The sequence below is a fragment of the Oryctolagus cuniculus genome, chromosome 1 (genome assembly GCF_051225735.1).
Source record: "Oryctolagus cuniculus isolate XC-2025 breed Fujian yellow rabbit chromosome 1, ASM5122573v1, whole genome shotgun sequence".
NCBI classification, from domain to species: Eukaryota; Metazoa; Chordata; class Mammalia; order Lagomorpha; family Leporidae; genus Oryctolagus; species Oryctolagus cuniculus.
The window spans coordinates 145,339,671-145,349,732 of record NC_142867.1 but is presented as its reverse complement, the minus strand read 5'-3'; the positions used below and the strand labels follow the sequence as shown (position 1 = coordinate 145,349,732).

Here is a 10,062-nt window from a genome sequence, read left to right as displayed (position 1 = left end):
ACCGTGTACCCCCTGTTCTCCGTCTCTGCACCCAGGTTGTGGCGTCACTCGGGTCCTCACTGTATTTTCGGATGACAGCAGTATCATTTGGTTCTGTGTGCACTGGGGTTATGCTAGACCTCCCCAGCTAGCTCAGAGCGCTGGGATGTTCTACTGCACACACCACACAACAGTCTGGAAGCACTTTTATAAGACAATTTATATAAGACATTTCCCACACAGACAACGGCCTTTGCCCAAAAACCTGGGGCATCACCGTGGTCCAGATGGCCCAAACACTCAGCTCGAGTTCATTGACATGACTCAGCAAATTCTTCCTGTTCTGAGATCACCTACTGGAAACTGGTCAGCAATCTACAGAGTTTTTATAAGGAGTCACGAGTCAGGGGCCTGCACAATACTTCAGGCTGCTGGGAGACGGGCGCAGCCCAGAGGGGAGCTGACTGCACGGGTGATGGACGGGACAGAGCCGGGCGCAATGACCGTGAGTTTTCAGGGCTTGAAGGCATGGGTCGGGGAGTGAGGTGTGGTCCTGCTGTGTGAACCTGGGCCTGCTACCTCTGCTGCCGCCTGCTCAGTGATTTTTTTCAGCTTCAAGGTCACCCAGGGAAGCCTCTCCTGACGCCTCTCCTTGGCCACTTGGAGCCTCCTCTGGTGCAAGAGCCCCTGGCTGCCCCAGCACTGGGGCTGTTGGTTTACAGGTCTGACTACTCAGAGACAGGGCAGGGAGCACCTCAGCCAGGAGCCCAGGGTGCTCATTTCCACCACGGTAGAAGAGGCTGATGTCTCTGGGAGCCAGAACCGTCTCCCAAAGAGCCAGGCCAGCCAAGCCACCAGAGGGGCTGCCTGCATGCTGGACATCAAGCGGTCAGCAACTGACCCTTCCCATTGACCCTGCCGGGTCAGGGAGGTGCACCAGCCAGACTCTGATCCGCCCCCTCCTGGCCATGTGACAACCGCACCCTGACCTCAGTCTCCCTACCTACAAAATGGGGTCACAGCGACCTCTGAGAAAAAGCCGGAAGTGTTTAGTGCACAAGAAGGGCTTCATCAGCACCAGCCATCATGGCGGCCGTGCTGCCCCCCAGTGGCTGAGGGTCCCGGCGCTTGTGGGTGGGTAGAAGGGCACCTGGCCTCTCCTGTCAGCCCAGCCTGGGAGGCACGGGGCAGGGGCCCCAGGCCTGCCAGAGGCGCAGCTAACAAGGTGCCGACAAGCCAAACACGGGCCACGTGGGTTTTGCTTCTACGCTGCCCTTTGCAAGTGTTTACAAGCTCGGAACAAGTGTCCCGGGCCTGCACTGCGTCAGGAGAGGGCGACCCTGGCTTCATCCCCAGTCAGGCACATGGGGGCCACATGCTACAGGGGAGGACAGGGAGTGAGCCCAGCTCCACAGTCACCAAAGACCCCTGCCCTCCGGGGGACAGATGTCCAGGTGTCAGGCTGCCTGGGAGGGGTACGGAGTGGGACGTAGACTCTGCCACCCTGGCTGTGTCCGTCTTGATCCTCGGGGGCCTCAGCCTCCCGAGGGAGCTTTCCCGGGGTGGAGGAGGCCAGGCCAGGGACAGAGGACGCCCTGGGCCCTGTCCGTTCTGCATCCGCGCATGATAAGTGTAGTAGTAAGCAGGAGCCGTGCCGCCGGCCAGCCTCACACAGATCTCCAGGTTCTGGGCCCTGCTGGGAAGCCCCTCAACACTTGGGCTCTCACTGAATCACACAAACCGCGCGCAGGGCAAGTCTCAGATGAGGACCCAGGCGGGGGAAGGTGGAGCCCTCTCTGGGGCCCCACAGCTCCTGCTCTCAAGCTGGGAGGTGCCGCCATCCACCCTGTGGTGAGTGACATACTGGGAGATCCAGGGAGAACAAGGCTCAGAGGAGATAGGCGACCACCCCACGGCTAGAGAGGGCCGACAGGAGCAGCCAGGCCGGGACCGAAGGCCAGGGCCCGTTCTGCGGACTCCACGAGGGGCCGTCCCTGTGTCCAGGCTGCCAGCTGCAGGTGCAGGGGTGGTCTGCCCACACTGCCGGCTGGTGCCCGGTTACATCCTGCCATCTCTGAGGTTTCTGCCCACCGTCTCTCAGAGCTCCCGTGTCCTCCAGGGAAGGGGTCCTTTCACCTATAACGGGACCTGCTCAGGGTCCTGGGGTGACACTGCTCGTGGGGGAAAGTGTGGGTCTGCAGCCCTGTGGGTGACAGCTCTGGGTGGGGTGGGGGATCACAGTTGGGAAAGCAGCCACCATGGACGAGTGCGGGACGGCACTGCCCCTCCGTGTCAGCTGTGGGCTCTCACCGGGGTGCAGGAGGTCTCCGGCACCAAGTCACACGTGCTGTCCCACGTCCCTTCTCTTCTCTGTGCCTTGGTTTTCTCATCTGGAAATGGGGACCACACACTCATGCAAAGCGAGGTGCCTACATCAGGGGCTCAATGGCCACAGCACCTGTTAGTTGTGGAACAGATTCAGAGAGGGCTGAGACAGGCCCAAGGTTGCACAGCCCGTAAAAGTGGAGCAGGAACTTCACCCAGCTCCGTGTTCAACATACTTCATCTAGATTGTATTATTTACTTTTTGCTATGGGATGACTAGTGCTCCCCCTGGATTCCGACGTTGAAGCCTTAACCCCCCAGTGTGATGTTGTTCTGAGGGTGCAAGGAGCTATGCGATGCAGACTGAGCACAAGGCTGGACACACAGCAGGTGCCTCATTAGCGTTTGCTATTGCTAGTGCGATTGTACCTGCCATCGGAGCTGTGATTAGCTCTGGACTCCAGAACGGGGCCCGCCATCCCTGTCCCCCTTTCTCACTTGGCTGGGAGATGTCACCCGGCTGGCTGGCTCAGTTCAGCGGAAGCCGCCTAGGCCTGCCTCTGCCCTCAGAATTGAGGCATGGCTTCAGGTCACCTTCCTGGGTAGTGCACATCCCGGGCCCCTGCTCTCCACCCCAGCCCAGAGCCACGTCCACTTGACTCACGCGGCCTGCGGGGTTCAGAGGAGGCAAGGACACTCAGGGCTTCGGGCTCAAACAAGCCTGCTTCCAACCTGTCCTGGAGTGACCCCCCGAGGGCATCGTCTGGACCCAGGGCACAGCGGTGAGACGTCACACAGGACTCCTGTTCACCACCAGACGGGAGTTGTCTAGCCCTGTCCTGCCCACTATCCTCTCCCCTCTCCTGTGTCCCCTCCTCTCCTATAATCTCCACCCCTTGCCTGCTGCCCCGTCCCCCTCCCCCGGGTCCCCTCTGCCTGTGGGGAGCGACTGGTGGTTGTGTTTAAGTGAGTAATTTGGCCCCCGTTTAAGGAGAGGAAGCAATAATAGCGGCTGTAATTGTCCAAATTACTGCTGCTCCTTCCAGTTTGACATCTGCCTAATGACGGCGGATAGAAACCTGACCCATGGCCGCGGGCGGTGGGTGCTGATGGCCTCTGGGAGCATCCTCAAAGCTGGCCAGCCCCAGGCTTTGGTGCCGGCTCCTGGGATCCTGACGGCTGCGTGTGAGGGATGAACCCACCTTGTGTCAGAGCCTGGGAAACCAGAGCCCAGAGGGACGGCGACTCACCCACGGCACAGAGGGCGACTGTTTCCCATTGGCGTGTTTTGAATTCTGAAGCAAGTATCACATTATCTGCCGACAATTTCAAATAACCAGGACTGTTCCTCGTGGGCTCCTGCTTGAATTGCTCCCAACAGTCAGAAATGCCTGCTGTACCGGCATCCAGGTGCAAGTCACCTGCTGCACCGGCATCCAGGTGCGAGTCGCCTGTTGGACAGGGACCCAGGGGAGAGGCCTGGTGCATTTGCACTCAGGTGAGGGTCTGCTGAACTGGCATCCAGGTGAGCGAGCCTGCTGTGCCACTTGGCAGGGACCCCACTGCCAGGACACGGGCATGAACACAGCCCCGAGGAGCTGACGAGGTGCCTGGGATCAGTGGGCCCAGAAGCTCCTGGTCATGGAATTCCATGGATCTATAACTTACAAAAAATTAAGGAGAAGCTGCTCTGGGCTGCTCACTCTGTGTCACCAGGTCCAGACCTTACAAGCCCCAACAGGAACCACTTGTCATGAGCGAAGGATGGAGCTCTTTGCACCAAGCCCCTCCCGGGAAAGGACTTACCCCCACCAAAGAAAGTAGAGGTGGACCTTCGGCTTAGCAGCCAGGCAGCAGTCCCAGCGACACCCTGTGGGAGGGGCCTCACTGTCCACCTCTCAGTGGTCCCCTGACCCCCACTTCCTGTGTCTCCATCCTCAGGCCAGAGGTGTGTCTTCATGGGCAAGGAGTGGAGAAGGTTGGGGGGGGGGGTTAGGAGCTGGTCCTCGAGCCCCCCAGCTCTGCACGTTTCCCGGAGCCCCAGCTGTACCCCTTACAGGGCCAGGCCACCTCGGGGCTGCAGGGACTTCTCAAGGGTCCCCAGAGAATCAGGGTTCCCCTACTGGGGACCCCTGCAGGTGGGGGGGTCCTAGTACTGATTCTTACCCAGTGGGTGGTGCTCTTAGGTTGACCAAAAAAAAAAAAAAAAAAAAAAAAAAAAAAAAAAAGCTAAAGAACACGCTGTCTCTTAAATTCCTGGGTGGTTTGTAACCAATGCCTCTTCATCTGCTTTTCCGGCAAACCCTGAGGCCCATGAGGGTCCTTGCCCGGCACTGGGAGGGGCACATCAGTGCAGATCAGTTTCGAGGCGCTCCTTCATCCATCCACTGAGCAGGCGCTTAGCAGCTGTCACTGAGGGGCTGGTGTTGGCAGCTGGAGCACATGGGTGAGTGTGCCAAACCCAGACACATATCCCACACTGGAGTGCTGGGTTCAACTCCCGGCTCTGACTCCTGATTCCAGCTTCTTCCTGATGCAGACCTTGGGCGGGGGGGCAGTGATGGCTCAAGTAGCTGGGGTCCTGCCACCTGCTGGGAGACCTGGATTGAGTTCCTGGCTTCAGGCCTCTAAGCATTGCAGGTATCTGGGGAGTAATTGGAGAGATGGCAGTGTTTCTCACGCGCTCTCTCTCTCTCCTGCCTCTCAAAAACCACCAAACTTGATCCCTTTGTCACCTTGAACAGATGTGTCCCTATTTGTGCCTCAGTTTACCACTGTTGAACAGTAATGAGAACACTGCTGTTGCAGGCTGCCCTGAGAGAGCATGTACAGCCCCAAGCCCGTGGAACCTGGGCCTTCAGCAGCACCAGGTCCAGGACCCTGCGTCTATGGGCCACTCACGCCCTGTCCTTGGGGTTCATGCCACTTACATTAGCTGGGGATGCCCACAGCTGCAGGGTCACAGGCTGATGGACTGGGTAGACCCTAAAATCCCAAGGAGTCCCCACACACCCCTAGATGGCTGGGCCTCGGTTGGCAGGAGTCCTGGGCCTCACTCTGTTGTCCCTGTGTGGCCTCAGGGGCAGACCACTGTGAGCCTTATGCTCTCCTGTGAGGCAGAGACTCCATTCCTGGGACTCCTGTTCTCCCCGAGCTCCGTCCTGGCCGCCAGTCTGGGCTGTGCCTCTGAGCTGCGCCGAGGGGTCCGTGCCACTCAGCGGGCCCCCAGAGGACAGCCCGAGACTGCGGCCTTCGGACCATGCTCAGGCTCAGCTCACCAGCCCGCCCAGCCCTGGGAGGGCCCTGAGAGGTTAGGGGTGGCCCAGGCCGCGGACCAGGGCATCAGGCTGGGCCCCCATTGGCGCCACCAACCCCACCCGAAAACCAGGCTCCAGGGCCCTGGCGAGCCTTCCGAGGTATCAGCGGGCTTCCCCAGGGCTCCTTCCACGGACGAGGGCCCAGGGCCCAGGCCGGGCTCCAGCCCACCCTGCCTGAGGCCCTCTGGGGGCTGCCATCTCCCTGGCCACGGGCTGAGGGCCGGGCCCTTCCTCCCGCCACGAGGCAGCCAGACCTCGGAACCGCATAAAAGTTGTCTGGATGACACCCGCGCCCCTTTATTATACACACAGCCCTCATCTCGGGCTCCAGCAGCGCCTCTCCCTTTATCTGCGGGAGGAATGTCTGCGGCTGCCACAGCCTGGAGCTTCCTCCCGCCATCCATCACCGCCACCCCCGGCTGTGCCGCACAGGGCCGGAGCAGCTGTGCTGGGGGCGGGGGTTGGGGGTGTCAGCCTGGGGTGCCCCAGGAGGCCTGTCCTGCCCCCTCCCCGCCAGCCTCGAAGCAGGCCTATTCCTGGGGGGGATGGAGGTGCAGAGGGGCGGCTGGAGGCTGCAGCGTGAAGGGGCCTGGCTCCAAGGGCCAGGTCGAGCATCTCCTGGCCAGGGTCCTGCACCCTCTCATGGGATGAGCACCTGCGTCTGGCCGCCCATGGTTCCTACAGACACATTGGGTCTTTGCCCCTGGAGCCTCCCTCCGTGGGCCAACCTCTCCAGGAAGGCAGAGCCGTGGCAACTGGGGACAGTCCCACCCCACTTTGTAAAGAGCGTTCTGGCACTGCCCGCCTTCCAGGAAGGGGCGGCTCCAGCCCTGTGGCCATGTGCCTGGCGCATGTCCACACGGCGGCCTGTGATTATAGCTGAGCCGCCCCTCCCGAGGGCCCCACGTGCAGAAAAGGCGTTGACAGAATGCAGGTGACAAGCCCTGACTTCACTGCCATGTCTGCGGGCCTCGCATGCACAGTCCCGAGTGCCTCCTGGTGCTTATGCATGTCCAGGCCTCCTACACGTGCATAGTAGAACACACCTTTTTCAAAAACGAAGTACTGGCCAGGCGCTGTGGCATAATGGGTTGAGCCTCTGCCTGCAGTGCTGGCATCCCATGCGGACACCAGTTCAAGTCCCGGCTGTTCCTCTTCTGATCCAGCTCTCTGCTATGACCTGGGAAAGCAGCAGAGGATGGCCCAAGTGCTTGGGCCCCTGGACCTGCATGGGAGACCTGGAAGAAGCTCCTGGCTCTTGGCTTTTGATCGGCCCAGCTCTGGCCACTGGGGAGTGAACCAGCGCATGGAAGACCTTTCTCTCTCTCTCGGTCTGTAACTCTGCTTGAATAAACAAATAAATCTTTTAAAAAAAGAATAAAGTGCTAACTTCTTTGTATACAGGCTGGCTTATGGCACGATGGGATAAACCACAGCCTTGGATTCCTGCATCCCATATGAATGCAGGTTCCAGTCCCAGCTGCTCTGCTTCTGATCCAGCTCCCTGCTAATGCACCTGGGAAAGCAGCAGAAGATGGCCCAAGTGCCTGGGCCCCTGACACCTATGTGGGAGACCCAAACTTCCAGGCTCCTGGCTTTGGCCTAGCCCAGCCCTGGCCATTGTTACCATTTGGGGAAGCGAACCAGAGGATGGGAGATACCCCTCCCCACCCCTAGTTCTGCCTTTCAAGTAGATAAATCTTTTTAAAAATCCTTTGTGTCTCCCTGAACTGTCGTCAGAGTATTATATGGTAAGGGGACATCACAAACCACGTGGGGAGCTGAGTGCTGGTTCTGATGGGCCGCTGGGCTGGCTGAAGGGCCCACAGCTTTCTGCCCCCCCCCCAGGTGGGCTTGCAGCCCTGGGGCAGTCTCAGACCCCCTTCCTGCCTCTCTATCAGGAGCAGAGGAAGTGGAGAAGCAGCACACCGTGATTGTACCTGCTGACCACACATTCATTTAGTAGCTGAACATTTGTTCATTTACTGTTCTCTGCTAGGTGCTGCTGCCCCAGGGAAAAACAAGTCCAAGCTCTGAGCTCCCTGAGTGAATGTTCCAATGAAGACCAAGAGGAGACAGCTAGACAGAAAACAGAATCAGAGAGAGAGGAGCCATGAAGAAAGCCACACAGGCCGTGGGCTGGGGGACAGGGACTGTAGCTCAGAAGGTCCAGGAAGGCTTCCTGGGGAGGTGACATGGGTCAGAGGCACATGGCACAAGCCAGAGCTGGGGCTCACACAGCACTGAAAATGGCTGTTTTCCCCATCAGGATGCTGGGCCAGGAACTCTGTAGCACTCCTGGGCACAAAGTGGCTGCCACAGCTCTGGACAGCACATGCTCACAGCACAACAGCAAATAACAGGGATTTGGAGCATGTGTGTCTGGGGCTGGTGGTGGAACATGGGATAGCTTCTCTCATCCTCTGGGTGATGGTGACTGTCTCCCAGACACCCCCCTTCCCAGGGAGTTCTCTTAACACCTCACTGGCCGAAACTATCACCCTTCCCCCACTCTCTTAGCTGGAAAGTGAAGGGTCTGGGGCTTTCATTCTTCCTGTGACAGTGGGACGATGCGTGGGGCTGGCTGTGTGCAGGCTGGACCTCTCAGGCCCAGGGATGTGCACCTGGGATCCCCAGCATTCCCCAGTGGTACCTGATTCTTTCTCCCAGACCATCTGGGGTCTGCGAGCCACTCCCCCGGGGGCGACATTCAGCGCTGCTGGTTCCCTCCTAGCATGGCCCAGCAGGGCCTGGGTTTGAGAAGCACTGCAGGATGAGGGGGAGGCCACGATGGAGCCCAGAAGGGATTTGCAGTCCCCACTGGGGCAGGCCTCAGGCAAGAGCCGGGGCGGGGGTGGGGGGTGGGGTGGGGTCTTTCCTCCAGACACCAGTTTTTTGACGCATGCAATTGTGGTTGGAGAAGAAACCAAATACTTCACAGCCCAGAAGGAAAACAACCACGGTCTGATGGCCTGGGATTAATTAAGCTTAATATCACCGCTGCGACTCCTACCCAGGGCTGGCAAATTACAGGTGAAAACCCCTGCAACCACATTCGCAGTGAGCCGGCAGGGGGTCGCCTCGCCAGCCAGGCGCGCCCGCAAGGCAGGGGCGGAGCCTCCGGCCGCCTTCCCGCCCCTTCCCGCAACCGGCCCCTGCCCCGGCCCCTGCCCCGGCCCTGCTAGCTTGTCTCTCTCTGCTCCCCGCAGCCAGCGCTGGAGCCCTCTGCCCAGGGTCCCCTCCTAAGAGCTCCTGCCCTCACCTCCTGGGGGCTCTGTCAAAGCCCCTGGCCCCGGAAGCCCCACCCAGCCCGACCCCAGCGTTCCCCCACGGGGCTCCCCAACACGGACCACCCCCGACCCCGACCCCACGTGGAGCACGAGGGAGCCCTCCTGTTTGCAGCCGCCACACAGGGCCTAGAGAGCGGGGGAGGCTCGGGAATTCACTCATTCTTTATCCGCTCATTCAAGAAGCACTGATTAGCGCTGACGGGGGAGGTGGAGGTCATTAAAATCTCCCCCGAACGGGCCCGTCTGGTGCAGAAGGCAGCCTTGTAAACACATCATCACCACGGAGCCTCAGCCGCGCGGCGCAAGATGGGCGGGCGGGGAGGGCCGGGACCAGGCAGCCAAGCCCGGCGGGGCCATGTAGGGGAGAACCGCCTCGCTTAACCCAGCGAAGCTGAAGCGGGGCCCCGCAGCACCTTGCTGCAGGTGCGGGAGGCAGGAGAGGAGCCGGGGCCCCAGCACCCCGGCAGGTGTGTGCGTTGTTCCCCTACTGCTGCAGTTTTTAGGTAAAACTTGTCCCTCACTGGGTGCAGAAACGCCCCCCAGTGGCACCTGCGCTGGTTCCCCCCGCGCACATGCTGGTGTGAGCATAAGGCACCCGGCACCTCGTGTCGGTGCAGCCGCCTGCGCCCTGGCCGGAACTCCTAAGCCCTCTGTTTACACAAGCAGCAGGCGGTAGGACAAACCACCTGCCCCCCCTAATGGACCCGCCACGGCCCCCGCCGGCCCTCTGACAGCTGCGGGATGCTTTGGGGCAGGCTTTTGACTCCCGCGACTGGAATGTGCGGTCTCCCCCTGCAAGCCCTGCCCGACCCGCGCGAGGAATCACACAGAGGAGGCTGGGAGAACAGGTCGCCCGTCTGCGGGTCACCGGGGCAGAGTGACGGGGAGTCGCACCCACAAAAGACATGCCTGAGGGCCGGCGCCCCGGCTCACTAGGCTAATCCTCCGCCTAGCGGCGCCGGCACACCGGGTTCTAGTCCCGGTGGGGGCACCGGATTCTGTCCCGGTTGCCCCTCTTCCAGGCCAGCTCTCTGCTGTGGCCCGGGAGTGCAGTGGAGGATGGCCCAAGTGCTTGGGCCCTGCACCCCATGGTAGACCAGGATAAGCACCTGGCTCCTGGCTCCTGCCATCAGATCAGCGCGGTGCGCCGG

At 60.6% G+C, this 10,062-nt stretch overlaps 1 long non-coding RNA gene across 1 annotated transcript; it reads left to right on the top strand.

Moving 5' to 3' along the window:
- The first annotated feature begins 357 nt into the window (after window positions 1-357).
- Window positions 358-7,003, top strand: LOC138847389 (uncharacterized). Its single transcript, XR_011385169.2, has 3 exons — window positions 358-484; window positions 4,614-4,750; window positions 6,788-7,003. It is a non-coding gene; the product is annotated as an uncharacterized LOC138847389 (long non-coding RNA).
- The last annotated feature ends 3,059 nt before the right edge of the window (window positions 7,004-10,062 follow it).